We start from the raw sequence: 16,950 nt of genomic DNA on the forward strand, positions 1-16,950 counted from the left end.
CTGATTGTACAATATAGTTTACTTTAAAAATGACTGCCAAAAGTTTTGAATTTGTCTAAGCATTTTTGAAGGTAATTTTAGGATTATCTTTAAAAAGTGATTAAAAGGCCATGTATAGACATATGTAAATATATACACATATATACATACATGTATATATAACAAGCCATATATATATATATATATATGCATGTGTACGTGATATATGAGGAAGTACAAAAATATATAAATAACATTCATTCTACCTTTTTGTGGTAGCAAACACCTGGAAACAAAATTGGAACCCTGGGGATACAACTAGGGAGTGGCTAAACAAATTATGTTACATTAATTCAAAGGAATATTGCTGTTCTATGAGGAACAATGAATATAAAAAAAGACTTGCATGAACTACTAAAGAATGTACTCAGCAGAAATAGAAAAACAATATTCAAAATGACTACAACAATATAAATTGTAAGAAATGTTAAATGCATGCTATGTAATTATAATGAACAAATTTGGCCCTGCTCATTATCATTATTAGAGAATAGAAAATGTCCTCCCTATCCCTTCATTGGAGAGGTACTATGGGTGGGGAATATTGCATATTATGTCAGATATTGCTGAACTTTAAAAAAAATCCTTTAAACCTTAAAAACAAATCTATGGTTAGAAACCAGGTCCCAATCCACACCAGAAAATATATCCTCCATCTTTCAAGGAAAGAAACTGAGGATCAGATATATTAAAGGCCATGGAATTAGTAGCCTGGGATTCAAATCAATCTTTCCACTATACTAGTCAGTCAGTCAAACAACACAGCCTTTCCCTGTATTTGTATTCTTTTGGACCAGGCAAAGAACTGGACATCAAAGACAGGATCTTTGTGCTCATGATACCCAGATAAGGTAGAATGGACAAGGTCAAAAATCATTTCATCTATAGAGAATTTTGTCAATGAAACTCAAGGCCTTAAACTGACCTTGGAAAAAAATCAGTTATTACTCAAGTACAGATGTAGAAAACCTCACAGGGTCAGTTTGTTGGTGACATAAATGAAACTTTTGCCCTGTGGCCACTGTAGAAAGGTCATGTTCATTGAAACTGAAAGCAATATTCTTTAAGGGTGAAGAGAAATATTGTTTCTGAGTAATGGATAGAACAGTACCAAATCTCAGGCTTAGTCAATTTCTCTAAGGAAATGAGTTCTACACAGCACCATAGAATTTTAGAAATCATTTAGTTCAACCCTTTGATTTGATAGATGAGGAAATTGAAAATTATCCTTTCTGCTAACCAGATTTTCATGTGTTTTTCTCTTTGAATGGGCCAGGTCAATTGTATCAATTTGCGTTGTGTCCTAGAAAATGGTGACAGAGTGGGTGGGTGGTGATAGGATAAGACTGATTCTTTTATCTTACTTTAAAAATTGTTTTTGAAGTTAGTAACCCATCAACAAAAATAAGCTTTCAAATACAATTTTTTAAATGATTGAACATAAAATCACAAATCCCATTATTTATAATTTTTTAAAATATTAACATCAACTTTAACAAAATAATAACAGAAATGTCCTTTTTACTTCTGTGTTTTTTGCCTCTTCTGTGTATATTTTAGATTTTCTTTTGGTTGTAATCAGTGTATGTTCTTCAGTTCTGAATTTTTCTTTCTTTACTTTATGTCACTTTATATGTTTGTCTCCTCATTTTTTGGTATTCTTCATAATATTCTGTGGGCTATTTTCAGATTTTTGCTATTATAACTTTTTTTCCTTGTTGGCAACCTCCTTAGCGTATTATGTGCCTTCTATTGCCTCATGGGTAAGGATTCTTGGTTCTCGATCAATTCATAAGCAACACTTACAGAAATGAGTTTTTAATGAGTGCCGAGTGCAAAGAGCTGTCCTAGGTACCAAGGGCTCAAAAGAAGTATAAAGTAAGGCCCTTACCCTGCAGGAACTCACATTTGGGTGGCAGATTTTTGTGAAATGATAACTAACAAAAGCAGTATATGCTAACTACTAAAAGAGACTGCTGAAGAATTCAGGCCAGAGATCAGGGATTTGGGGGCAGCAACCTTTGTCCCAATTTACATAATATATTAGAAAGTTAATCTTTTTCTACATTCCTGATCTGATCTTGTCTGTGCTTGAGTCAAAGGGTAATTTTTAACTACAATACCCTGCCTGAATCAGGGTGCTGGTTTATTATTTGCTGTTGTTGTTACCAACTGATTGTGTTTATAAAGCATTAATTGTCTACAAAGCACTTTCATTACAACAACCTTGGGAGGTACTACAAGTATTAGCATCCCAGTTTTACAGGTAAGGGAACCTGAAGCTCAGAAATTTTAAATGACTTGCCCAATGTCATATAGCTTATTCAGTAGCAGAGCTGAGACAAGAGCCCAGGTGTTCTGTCTTCAGTGACCTTTTCAATATAACATGTACACCTATTCCATGACCAGCACTAGGCAAGCATCGAAGGTTAAAAAAGAAAAGGAGAAGACCTTGTTCCTGCCCCTACAGAGCTCATTCTAGTTGGGGCACATATAACAATTAGAGAAAAAGTAAGACAGCATCAAACCATGTGATAGATTGTGTGGTATGAGCACAAGAGGGATTCAAGTAAGGGAGAAATTGCCATTTGTTGAGATATTCTAGGGAGTCTTCATAAAGAAGGTAGGACATAGTATGCACTTTGAAAGGCAGACAGATCCTAGACAGAGGGGAGAGCATGAAAGATTTTAGGCAGGGAGAATGGTACAAAACAAGTTTCAAGGGAAAGACTAAACATGGTACAGGAGAAGAACAACCTGAGAGCAATGAAGGATATATTTGTGTTGGAGAATAATGGTTGCATAGATAACTCATAGTCAGGCTGTAGAGGACCTTAAATGCTAAGTTAACAAGGTTGGATTTGATATGACAGAAAATGGGGACAGTCGCTGTAGATTATTAAGCCAGAGAGTGGCACGACGAAAGCCATGCTTGAATAGTGAATCTTGTGGTGAGCACAAGGGGAGAGAATTGGAGAAAAGGAAGTTGGTGAGAAAGCCACAGTGCTGTCTATGGTCTGTGCATCTGTGTCTTATCTCTCATTGGTAGTTGTGTTATCATATTACCATGTGAAATATCCATATCCTAAATAGCCAGTTTTCGGAGAAAGGTCACAGAACCAGACTGTCAGAGCTAGGAAGGATCTTTGAGATCCCCTAGTCCAACCCCCTCATTTGACAAATAAGGCAAGTAAGGCATATATCACAAAAGGAAGTGAAGGAAGCTGGATCCAAATCGGATATTATATGTACATATATTTTATATATATATATATACCACTGATGTGTGACTCTACAATAATGATAGCAAATAATTAGTTATACTTATATAGTGCCTCATGATTACAATATTTCACGGACATTACGGCATTTGATCCACACAGCAATCCTGAGAGGTAGGTAGTGACAATGTTATTATTCCCACTTTATAGGTGAGGAAACTGAGGTTCAGAGAAATTAGAATATTTGCCTAAGTTCAAACAGAGCTTGACACAAATTCTGGTCTTTTACTCCATCTAGTACTCTCCACTACATGAAACTGCCTCCCAGTTTTTATATGTACTATATATGTAATATATATTTATATATACACACACATATACACACACACACATAAACATGTACATACATATATACATATACACACAGATAGGTAGATGACAGATAGATAGACAGACAGACAGATACAGCTATGAAATCACAAATTCTGGAGCTGGAAAGAACACTGGTGATTACTTAGGTCAACCCTTTCATTTTACAGGTTAGGAAACTCATGTTAAAAAAACTCAGGTTAAAAAAAAGTGAAATAATTTGCCTGCCCGGCAAGACCAAATCCTTTTGACTCCAAATCCAGTGTTCTACAAGGGGTATTTGCCTGTTAGAAAGATAGAGAAGTTTAAAAAAGGAATTTGAGAAACATGGCACAGGATAGAGCAGTAGACTTAAAACCAGGAAGACATGGGTTCAAATCTTCCATTGAACGTTTACTAGCTGTGTAACCGTAGGTAGGTACGTCATTTCAATTCAATTTTGTTTTTTGTAAAATGGGGGTTGGTGCAGGAATGGCCAAAGCCACCCCCCCAAGAGGTGTGCTCCGAGGTGTTACTCATGGGAGTAACAAGGCCCAACAATGTACTGATGCCTGGAGAAGCTTTATTGCAAGGAGGAGAGTGAATGGGTAAGTAAAGATGGGGAAGGGTTTGGGGATGACTTCATGCTGTGACTGGTAAATGGTCAGTGTAGGAAACTGATCGAGTTCACCCTAAATGCACCAGTCACTGTCTCACAGCTACTTGGTGTTCCAGGCCTCATAGGTGAGGTTTGGGGCACTTCTCCACCTGTTGCTGGATATACTAAATCAAAAAGGCACAGCCCTAGATGTCCAGATTGTTGGAGGTATGCTGAGGAATCACTGAGGGCAGGTGGGAAAAGTGTAGTAGGTCTTGAAGATTTCCAGAAAAGGAGCAAAGAGGGAGACTGGGCTTCAATACAAGGGTTGACTGGCAGCTGGTCCCAGGTGACATTGGGGTGAAGTGCTGGCAGACAGAGGTCTCATCTTACAGGGTACATATCATCAGCCACAAGTCCCAGGGGTGCATTGCCTTGTCCCACTATGGGGGGTTGGATGGGAGTATCTAAGCTCCTGCAGCATAGCTTCACACCATTTGGTGTGGGCCAGACCAATGCAGGTTTCTACCAGGTCCTATGGGTCTGCAGGGGCAGTACCCTGGCAGCATAATCCTGCAGGATCATCAGGTTGATGGTTGCATGTTACATAATTTAGCATGATCATCACCAGAAGACCTGGGTGGAATTCCCAGTGGGGTCAGGTTGTGGTGGTATATAATATCCCCATCACATGGCAGTCTGTGAGGTAGTTAACCCAAAGGTCCAGTCCCAATGTGGATACAGGCCCACAGAAGCTAAACAGGCAACAGCCATCAGACTCTTTGCCTTGGTGGTTGGGGAGCCTTGGAGCTGTCAGTCATAGGCCTACCCCAGGGTATACCAGTGGACTTCCTCCTCAGTGGTGTCCTGGCCCCACTCCCATGACAGAGGGGTGGTTCCTTACACCAGCCATATCCCTACAGGGGCCTGTTCTTCCATTTACAAATCCTGGGCCATGGTTGTCCGATTGCCAGACCACTTAGTAGGTCATGGTGGCAACTGAGGCCCAAAGATTTGCCTGACCATCAATATCAAAGCAGCCAGGGAGAGGCACTAGTGACCTGGAGCATAGTGGGCCATCATGTGGGGAAAGTCTTCCAGGACCATCTCAATAAGCAAGGGTCATATGTTGGGTCAATATCATTGGAATCTGAGCCATGGTGGAGTTGCTTTGACCCCAGGGTATAGGCAGCTAGGCACAGCACTGGTGCATACAATTCCTCCAAGGAAGGTGCAAGTCAGATCATTGGTGCCCCAATCCAGGAATCCCTGGTTGCCCCAGAAGGAGAAATGGCGGGAGAATGCTGGGTGTGCTAACAAGTGCATCTGGTGAGGGCCTGTGCACTTGGTGTAAAAGTGCAAAAGCATTCTGGTGATACCTGTAGGGGCCAGTCCGTTGTGGTCCCTTCACTGGACCTGCACGCATTTAACTTGGAGTAGGCTATGTCCTCTTCTTTGCCTGCCCGGCAAGACCAGGTACGTTCCCACCACTGCTGGCAGGGTTAAATTCTCTGGACAGCGGCCCCGTATCTGCTGTTGACAAGGTTAGGTGGGCACTGGGCTCTCCTGGGTCACCCAGATATTGGTGCAGACTACCCAAACAAGGCAAAAGTCTTCTTTCTGCAAGGGGGAAGCCAAGAAGTCCTCACATGGCAGCTGTCAGCATTCCACAAGAGTCCATGCAGGCATTGGCAGAGGTGGTTATACAAAAGGACATGTACAGGTCTGGGTTAGCACTTTCTCAACATCGAATCTAATTAGCTGAGGCAGTACTGCTGACATTTGCTGGTGGGAAAGGAGTGGGAGTGGGCAGTGAGGAAGACGTCAACAGAATAGGCAAGGAGAGAGTCAGTAGTACAACCCCAATGTCCTAGCCAGGCTGCCTCCATGGTTCTGGCAGTGCCCACACATTGTCACCCCCTTGTCCTCCCAGGAGGGTTAGCCACAGGCAGTGAGGCCTCACACAGCTTGTTCCAGCCCCCCCTCAATAGATCACTTTCTACCTATTCCAAACCTCCACTGATTAAGCATAGGCATAAGATAAGGAGGTAGTGGCAGTGAAAGTGTACTCACTTAGGTGGGGGTAAGGTGTTCCTGGATCATGCGATGGCCTTCTGTGGGGCAGAGTTGGGGAGTGATGCCATTTCCATTGTCCAAGGGCATGCCTCCACCATAAAACAAAGACAGATCATAGATAGAATCTCCAAGAGGTCTTTTCTTTCCTTGGCCACCCATGCTGTGGGGCTAAGTCACAATGCAACTATTTCTACTCACTTCCCCAATGGAACATGGTTAGGTGTTTGGTGGTGAATAGACCCCATGATAGTACAGAGACCTCAATCAGGTGGCACATGGGTTCCCCTATGACAGTCAATGGTTGCCATGCTGTGATAGTGGCCACAGTATCTGGAGAAATGGTGGGAATCAGGACTCCTTTCTGAAGGAGAGACTGGATGGTGTGGTGGAGTCCCTCAATACCCTGCCTCAGGTGATGCTGTGTCATGTTGCTAATGTGTCCTAACTGACCCTGGCCAGATCTGGGTCGCTCACAGGGTCATGGGGAGGCCAAGGCTGCTGCCTTGGCCAAGGCCAAGGGGCACTTAGGGGTCACTGGGGCAGTTTATTGAGCCTTAACGTCTTGCCAAGTGGTATGTTTCAGGACCAGCCCACAGGCTTCCCTAGGACCGCTGCATTTGGCATCTTGGGTGGAACAGGCGCGGGGGTTTCCTTGGCTTGTCTAGCACTCTTCCCACGGTCATGACATGGGTGGGGCTGACCAAACTCTGCCGCCCTGGCCAACAGAAATGCTCTGGCGGTCCCCGACCAAGCCTTAGACCCACTGGGCTCTCTCCCCACAAGACATTCCCTCCACCCACTGCCTCCTGACCCCGCCTCCCCCGGGCAGGTAGAGGGGCTGTGGGGGAGGAATGGGCTTCTGCCACATCAACAATTCTTTCACAAAACTTCCGAATCCACACGAGCAGACACAGGTGAGGGCGGGCACGGGGAGGCCCCGCATCCCAAATGGCCCCCAGGGGTAGGGTCCAGCCAGCATGTGCTTCCACCCGTGACGTCACGCCCACTCCCCATTGGTGGGGGAGGCCTGGGCTGTCGGGGCTGATCCCTTTATTGCCTTGAGGAGAGTGGAGGGTAAGTGAGGAGGGTTTGGTGACCAGTGGATGGTCAGCAGCGCCAAGCCCTCCCCCTACTAACGACCAACTGCTTCTGTTGTTGGTGTAGTTCGTGGCAGGGCCCCAAATGGCAGGGGAACTCTCGTGGAACATGCCCAGCGGAGTGTCTCAAGGCCTCGTGGGCTCTTGGGGCTCTTAGGTGGGGGATGGAAAGAACGGCTAGGGATGGCCTCAGCTACCGCTCCTTTGGAGGGGGCGGGGGTGAGTGGCCTTCTGTGGGGTTATCTGTGCAGACGTTGGCAGGATTGAGGACACGAGGTTTTCCAACGGAAGCAAGGGCCGGGGTGAGTTTTCGTTAGCTAGTGACGTAGGCTTCTTGTCCACTGTCAGTTTTGCGGAGTCATCTGCGCAGGCGTCAACGGGATTGGGAACACTGGAGACACGTGGTCTTCTGGCTGAAGCAATGGGAGGTTTCGTTGGCCAAGGACGTGGGCTTCTAGTCGGCTTTGAGGAGTCATCCGCGCAGGCGCCTACGGGGACTGAGGTGGGGGAGGGGGACACACACTTGGTCTTCCACCTGAAGCAATTGGGTGGGCCTTGAGGTTGCGACACAGGGCCGGTGGTAATCTAAGCACCTACCTCCCAGGCTTGCTGTAAGGATCAAGTAAGATTACAAATCTTAAAGGCCGTGTAAGAGTTAGCCATTAGCCGTTTAACCCAAGTAGGGCACCAACGCCTGGTCCACCCACACGTCTCCAGAACTCCCAGTCACACGCATCAGGGGTCCACAGCCCCGACCCGCTATAGTAGGAGGCCTCTCCTCTTAAGTCAAGTGATCTTAGTGCCGTGGTTTCCCTAAATTATCTCCAAAGGTTTCCATGTAGCTTTTCACTGGGAATGGGGGAGAACGATGGAAACCTCCCGTAGCCCGTAGCCCTACCCCAGGAGAGGACAGGATCCAGGATGTCTGCTCCTCGTGGTGAGTGGAAATTTACTTAGCTTCTCTTTTCAGCACTTGTTACATGTAATTCTGGAACTTCTCTCTGAATTTGGGGTGACTTCCAGGTAGTCCAATGGAACTTTGACTTCAGAGGGTCAAAATGATGTCTTGAAATTGCCCCCCTTTTCTAAGGAAAAAGGAACTGGGGCAGAAAGAGAGAGAGAGCTGAAGTAGAAGGACAGTCACTGAGAGGCAGGACCACTGGGAATTTTAAAGAATTTAACCCACGGCTTAAAGATGAACATTTCTCCTGGTTGTGGTTCTCAAACTGAAGAGAAAAGGGGCTTGGTGGAACAAGATTCGGGTTTCACCCAGTGAGAAATGTTGGGGAAAAGTGTTCCAGATGTGCATCCTGCTGACAACTGGAGGTGGGAGGGGTCTCCTTGTCTCTTGTAAGAATATCTCCCAGGGGAAACTCGCTTTTCACTTTTCCCTAAAGGATTTTAACTAATAATCATCCTGAAAAGAAATATGATTGCTGTAACCAAGCCAGGTGGGTGAAGCAAATTAAAAAGCGAGTACAAATCAATGTACCGCATACCGTGCAAGACGATGCCAATGAAATTCCTTTTTTTTTTTAAGCTGAGCTTTCTCTGTCTCCCTTAGACAAAATACACATGGGTTTAGAGGCTTCATTTGGGAGTAGAGTACGGAAGACTTTCTGGGAGAATGCTTTATGTGGTCCCCTCTCAGGATGACAGATTAGACTTTTATGGCATAAATGTTTTGCCCGTAAATTACCACTTCCAGTCGTTTAGTTCTTTAATGGGCAGTCTGAGTGATCCTGGACAGCCCAATTTTTCTCAGATAAGGAGGTAAACTAAGTTGCTGTTGGGAAACTGAAGAGAAATGGGTTCTACAGAGGCTGGTATCCCCCTTCCTGTCTGGGCTATCTCTGTACAAACTGGTTATACTTGACTTAGAAGGTAACAAGTAGGAAAAGTACAGTGGCAACTCATGCACATGCCTCAAGGCCATTTATAAAAACAAAACAAAGCCAGAAGGAACCCCTTTCCCCCTTTCTACTCAGTGATGCCATTGTAGTAATTATGAGCAAAGGAGGAAGACACCCACTACGCTAAGACTTTGAGAGATCTGTCTCCTGAAATTGTTCACCATGGGCTTTTAGAGTCATGATGACACAACTTTTAGAGTCTACAAATGTTTGTGGAGAATTTTTAGAATTTTTTTTTCTGTTGGAGCTTAAGAAAATGAGATACATTTATTGACAAATTGACTTACTCCTCACAGGGAAGGAAAAATACTCCTCAAATCCTGGGAAGATTAAAAAGTCATAATAAATTAATTAATGATAGGCAGTAAAGTGTAGTAGACGAGAGAGTGTTGGAAGATGCAGGTTCCAGTTCTTTTGACTTGTATAGGTTGTGTGACCCAGAGCAAGCCATCAACCTTTCATAGTCTTTGCTCCCCTCCCCCTGCCCCCCCCCCCAGCTTCCTAAAACTCTTAAATTACAGATTAGTTGCTGATCTAAATTAATGGACAGAGTTTTCACACCAGGAGTTCCCTGGATGGATGAAACCCGAGGTCTGGACCACCCCTCGTCCTTCCAGCCCCCTCAAAATATAGACTGAGGGCTAGTGACAGTAATTTAATTTATTATTAGGAAAAATCACTTTAAAAGACTAGGATTTGATCCAAAGCATAGCTCAGGAACTTGAACTAGGTAGAGCCAGAGAAAAATAATTCAATAAACTAACATACTCAGTTCATTTTTTTGTTTGTTTTATTTTGGAAATCTGGAGAAGACACAGTGACTCGTTTATGCTTTCCAACCTAGGCTGTCTTTACAAACTTCCTATACTTTAGACAGAAGCTTCTTCAGGGAATTTCAGTTTTAAAAGTGCTTTGAACTAGGTAGGAAAAGAACAGTGGTGGGCTGCTAGCTGATGTTTGGTGTGTAAAGAGTTAAACAGGCTTGCCCAGGTTTAGAGAAAGCACTGAGTTGCCTTCCCGGTCTTACTGCGTTTTCCTCTCAAACCTGACTTTTTAGCCTTCAGTCTCTACCACCCTTACTGCATGTACATCAAGCATGTGTCCACCCACAAGCTGGAGGAGGGGGGAAACCAAGCCAGGATTTCCCGTTTGTGCTTGGTCTGTTTGGCCAAAGGTGACTCTAACTTAGTGGACTGAGGTCGACCTCCCCCTCCCCCAAATCAATAATTTAATGTGACTTATCAGAAAGAGAAAGAATTGTTTACTTTAAAACCGTGGATCCCATAAAGGGAGAGGGGGGAAGGCTCAAGGGGAACAGACGCTCCAGAGGGCCCTGTTTCTGCCTCTGGGCTGCTGTAAGGCAAGGAGAAGGCTCCTGAGAGGGGGTGCAGGGATCGCCAAGGCCAGGTCACCATTTAGATCAGAACTTGGTACAGCCACTGCAAAGGTGAAGCTCCCTGCCATGCAGCCTCTCTTGGAGGTGGTAAGTGTCTCCTTAGATCCTCTTCTGCCCCCTGAGGTAAACTAGACTTTGCTTTTGGGGCAGGCACTGACACAGAGCTGACTAACATTTCGGAGGACTGAAGACAAAATCTGAGTAGCAGCTGGGGTTGTAGGAAATGTGTTCTGCTTTCTGCTAAGATGATTGAACTTTCAGCTGAGGCCTTGGGAAGAAAGAAGGCATCTGCTATCGCAAGGACTGGCATTGCCCTCTCTAGGAAGGTAAAAGAACCAAAGAAACTGGGCAAAGCCAATTGTCTGCGCTCTAAGAACTAGGGTCAGTTAATGTTTCCCTAGCTCAGATTTAAGAATAGCACTGAAGCCTTGAAACAAACAGGCAAAATTATAAAAGAATGAATAAACAAATAAATGAAGCCATAAAAGAAAGGGGCAAGTGCAACACCCGAGGTTCCCTTTATACTATATCACTTGAGTTTACCCTTGATTTTATAAAATGCCAGCCCCCACAGACATTCCTCTTCTCCCTCTCTAACCTTTGATTGTTCTGTGGATGGCACTTAAGGCATCAGCATAGAAATGAAATTGGCCCCTAAGAGTCACCAGGCAAACAGTCGTGTCAGCCACTCAGCTGATGATTTAGTGAAAAGAACTCCTGTTAGCCCTTGGATTGGTGATTGCCTTGGAGAACAGTTAGCAAGAGATCTCGTGAGCGTTGATGTAGTAGAAGGAGCCCAGGGCCTAAAGTCAAGAGACTTGGTTTAATAATAACCACTTGCCTTCCAGGGTTATCATCAGGAAAGCCCTATAGAAATGCTGACTGGTATTAACTGGTTTTATCTACTAAGTCACAAGTGACTTTCAGTCTGCATGGTGGAGAATTATTTATTCTGACAAAATCAAAATTTCCTCAAGGATCATTGATCATGTCATTGGTTTTTTGAGCTAGAAGGAGCCTTAAAGAACATCTAGGAAAACCATTTCATTACAAGAAATTGAAGCCCAAAGAGGCTAAGGCAGGGGGGCTTTTTAGGTCTTTGGGTGCAGCTTGTTGACTGAGTCCAAGTTTTATGGAACAAATGCTTTTATTAAGGTGATTTGTTCTGTGAAGTTTGGATTCAGTTAAAGGGCTGCACTTGAGGACCTAGAAGGCCACGTGTAGCCTTGAGGCCACAGGTGCCCCACCCCTGGGCTTAAGGGATCTGCCCAAATTCAGGCTGTCGTGTAGGCATGGATCCAGGACGCAAGTCCATCTCTCTTGACTCCTAATTTAGTGCTCTTTTCATTTATATCATACTGCCTGTCCAGGGATAGCCATTTTAAGTTAGTATGCTAATTTTCCATATACTGAGGGTAAAAAAAAGTTCAATGAATTTAGAGGGAGACAGATCAAGATAGTAATTTTCTTCATGGCATGTTTTAGTTCCATTTGAGGAGCCATGATCTCCATCGGGATTCCTTCCATTGACCCTGATCACAATTTCTTCTCACCTTAGAGTAGATGATCTTTAAGTATTGCTGAGACTTAACAGACTTGTCGCCTGATAGCCAGCTTTCTGATGTGGACTTTTTCTGTCCTTAGAAAAGTTGGTTTTCTGCTGACACATACATAGTCCTTCAGTGGGCCAGTATTCATAGCAGTTCCAGCATAGGAGACCTTGCCAGAGCTAATGCTCTAGGAGCGAAGCCTTCGAGAAACCAATGTCATCTCCGTCTAGGAGCAGAGTGAGACTTGGTAAAGGTGTTCCCTAATTGTGTCAAATTAAGGGGTAGCAGTTTTTTTAAATAAATTGTTTGATTATTTAAATTACTTTGTAAGCCAAAAACTTTCACCTGGCTCTATACCAGAAACAATAATGTAATTAATAAAATTAATAATAGCACACTTTTAAGTAGTTTTATATACATATATATGTCTGAAAATATATGTGTGTATGTATATGTGTGTGTATGTCTGAAAAGTCTAACAAAAGACCCTACTGTAATTTCAAATTTTGAAAATCTTCCTCAGACATAACAAGGTTATACAGAAAAAAAGGATAAGTATCATTACATTATCAGTCAACTGAATGGCTAAATCCTTTCAGTGAACTGGATTAGAAACTAATTGGAGTTTACAACACACATACGTACACACTCACATACAAGCATTTAATAGACACTGAGTGTCCAACACTGGTATAAGGCACTGGGGGTACAAAGAAAGAGAAAAACAGTCCCAGCCCTCACTTACATTCTGTATTCTCACTTGAGGTAAGTACTTGAATTGTTACTATTCACACTGAGAATTAAGCAGCTAAGCAACTTCCTCATGGTCATATAGCTTAGTATGTCTTAGGGGTGGAGTTCTAACACAGTTCTATCCTTCCTCTAAATCCAGTCTTTTGTTCACTGTACTATTTTACCTGTAGTAACAACCCTCACTGGCCAATGGTTGCAAGGATCGAATGAAATAACTTGTAAAGTGTTTTGAAAACCTTAACATCAATAGCAGTTGTTGTTAATAACAAAAGAAAAATGGCTAAGTTTAAAGTTCTGAGTTCATAACTGACATTTAGTAAATCTTTGTGAGTTGATGCCATTAAGCAGGACAGTCAGAAATCTCGCATGACCCATCTGAAGGACTCTGTGGAGAAGTTACTTTGATGACAACTTCTTTGCCAAGATGCCACCTTTTCATGCTTGTTGGAGGAATAATGACCTTTGTCCGCTCTCCGAGTAGAGCCTTCTGAATCTTTGCTTTGGGAAGATACGGAGAAAAAATGTCCAGTGAGAGGTCCAGAGTGGGCAGCACAACTGAGAACTCCCTCATGTTGTGTTTTAGTGAAGAAATAGGAAATTGAAAGGGTAGTGAGGATTAAAGAAGTAAAGATGGTGTGACATTAATTTTCTGTCTTAGTTCTTATCCCAGCTCCCCTCCATTAGAATGCAAGTTCTTTGTGAGTAAGGATTGCTTTGTTTGCTTGTATTTGTAATTCCAATACTTACTGCATTGTTTGGCACAGCATTTATTAAATGTCTGTTCTCTCCGCCCCCCCCCCCTTCCCCCTCTCTCCCTCTCTTCCTCTCTCCTGCTTTCTCCTCCCACTCTCCCTCTCTCCCCCTCTCCCCGCCCCTTTCTTCCCCTCCCCTCCTTTAGTCTCTCTCTATTCTTCTTTCTCTGCAGGATTATTAACAAGTGATGACTGCCACCCAGTTGGGAGAGTGGAGAGATCTGCACCTCCACCATGGCCTCAGACAGTGAAAAGTAGCCAAAGATCTCCACTCAGTACTTTGATCTTCAAGCAACCAATAACACTCTTACCTAACAAGCAATTCACCCCCTTTCAGCTTCTTCTCCACTCTTCCTGGGTTCAACTACATTTACTGTAAGTCCTGAGAAGTGGTATGAGAAGAACTACAGCTAAGAAATAATAGTAAGTGGCATAGTGTCATTCAGCACCAACAAATACTTGTTAAGCATCTCCTGTGTGCAAAGATACTATGCTGCTCCCTAGGGATGCAAATATGAAAAATCCCATTGTCTCTGTCTTCAAAGTGCTTTTGTTTCATATACTAAAATGTGTGAGGGGCTCTGTTCTAGGTCCCCAGGCACCTGTGCCCAAATGAGAGAAAGAAATCAAATATGTGAAAAAGATATAAAAACATATATAAAACCCCAGTCATAACAGATTAGGCACTTATGTATTTGTTAAATGTGTTGAATGCAACTGAACTATATGAAAGGTACATGAGCCATCATAGCTACACTTGCATCCATGCATGTGAATTGCTGAGATGTTGCTATGGTAATAGGAAAGAGGTAGAACTCAGTCTGGGCAAGTTTTAAGGAAGCTCAGAATTGGGTGCCACTAAGGGTCCAGAAATTTCTGAGGGTAAGAATAAGAAATAGTGTAGAGGGTGTATTTTAGCTCACTGAAGCTGGGGCCCAACAGCCATCTTGATGTTTAGACTTTCAGTAGTTGCAGGCCCATTGACAGAAAACCACTCAGTTTACTGGAGAGGATTTCTTCAACTAATTCATGCTAGACTAGCAGTGGCTGATTATAGACTGTATGTTTGATCCTTCCCAGGAACATTAGAAGCTTAACAAGGGACAGAAAGAATCTAATGGTAGAATAATTTCAGTTACTAATCTCTAGCCTATGGAGACACATATGAGGTAAGAAAGGGGCTGGGGAAGGTTTTGCTAGCTTCCTTCAAATCACACTACAGAGGCAGCCACCTATTTGGCCAATAGTTACTGTAAGCCATCTTTGTCCCTACGTACATTATGGACCAAAGTCATGTTCCAAAGGAAAATGAGTCATCCTGTTAAAAGGATAAACAAACCAAGAAGATAAACAACTGGCAGGAGCCAACTCCCCCAATCTGAGCATGATAAGAATGGCTTTTAAAAATATACCAATCCTCACAGAGCCTGGTTGTCTTTGTCAGGGATACTGATTTCATTTACTGGGAACCAGGAGACTGGATTGTTTTTAGGAAATACAAAGAAAATTGGTTTTAGGGGCTCAAGGATATGACAGCATTAGGTTTATAGAGTATTTCTGGTTGTATTTGGAAAAAGAGGCTATTCTAGGAAACATGAATCTAGCCCCGACCTCCTTCTTTTTACTGCATAGGACAAAAGAAAATCAATGAAGTAAAATACTTAGCTTCCTGTCTTTTTCTACAGTGGGAAGGAGTTTATGGTACCATTCAAAAAGTAATTCAAACAGGAAACCAGTGCAAATTCGGAACAGGGCTTCTTCACAGATAGGTCTCCTTTTGACGAAGAACTGAATGCTATTGCCTCCAAAATGAATGGGTCCTTCTCACTACATTTACGTCCCATCTCCTTAATTCTACTCCCCTTCCTCTACCATGGTCGATTGAGATTTAAAATTCAAACAAAGCCTGGTTCTTAGGCAACCAGTGCCATGCTATTGATATGTGATTGTAACATGTCAAAATGCTCTTCCCTAGCAGAAGTGAGTTTTCTTTCTTTGGAAGAAAACACTGTTCACCAAATTAGGTCATAGTGTTTAAGCAGGCAAGAATGATATGCTAAGAATTATCAGGAAAGGGAGGGGGGGAAGAGAGAGCCTTTTCACATTTCTGTGCTTGCTTATTGTGTGCATTTCCACAAAATATTTTTGTCTGTTAAAGTCTGGTTTCATATGTGTAGTGTCACCACTATACATGTTTTATTTTCTTAGCCTTAAAAATAATAAGACGTGAAAACAAATATCACAGTGGGCTCCTTACACATTTAATTTCCTTAATAAATCTCCACCTATTTTAATGCATGGTATCTGGTAGAACAAAGAATATGTAATGAAAAAAGTACTAGCTCTGAACTCAGAGAATATGAGTTCAAATCCTTCTTCTGTTTCTTATTACCTGTGTGACCTTATAAGTCACTTCACTTCCTCAGCCTCAGTTTCTTCCTCTGTAAAATGAGGAAGCTGGACTAAATGGCTTCTGAGGTCTCTTCTAGTTCTAGATAAATGATCATGAGGAACTGTGAATGCAGAGCAAAGGGCAGATTTGCTAGTGCCCATGTGGACCAAATGGCTTCTGGCCCCAAGGAGGTTTCAATTTGAACAGGATGAGGCATATCTCCTGCCTTTGGGTATGGCTTTCTTCAGCTTGTCTCTCCATTTCCTGCAAAGTTTGTCATGGTGCCCAATCTCCCCTCTTCCTTCCAGGTAACATATAAGGGTCTGGAGAGTTCCTTTTTGGTGTCCCTCTGGCAGTGCTGGCATGTGGAGAAGCAGCTGACATTCTTCAGGCTGTGTGTTATCCCCTGCTAGAGCTATGGAGTGTGACAATGGTGTTTGTGTCCAGTCTATCAAACGCCATTATCACACTAAATAGCTACTGTTGGGCAATCCATCTGTTCAGGGAGGAGCATGTCAAGCATCGAGTCATCTGCTAAGGATGGACAAGACCAAGTTATGCTCATATCAGTGCCTCCCCTCATTTTTGGGTGCCAAAGGAATGTGAACTCATAACATGGATCTTCTCTGAGAGCCAGAATTTTCTCAACTTTGCCTTTTATCCATTGCCATCAGTGATAGTTTCCTGTAGGATGTAAGCTTCTTGAGGGCAGAGATTGCTTTGTTTTCATTTTCATCATTGTATCCCCAGCTTATCACAGCTTCTGGTACATAGTAGGTGGTTAATAAATGCTTATAGAATTGGAGCTTATTTCT

The sequence above is a fragment of the Trichosurus vulpecula genome, chromosome 1 (genome assembly GCF_011100635.1).
Source record: "Trichosurus vulpecula isolate mTriVul1 chromosome 1, mTriVul1.pri, whole genome shotgun sequence".
In the NCBI taxonomy this organism is placed as follows: domain Eukaryota; kingdom Metazoa; phylum Chordata; class Mammalia; order Diprotodontia; family Phalangeridae; genus Trichosurus; species Trichosurus vulpecula.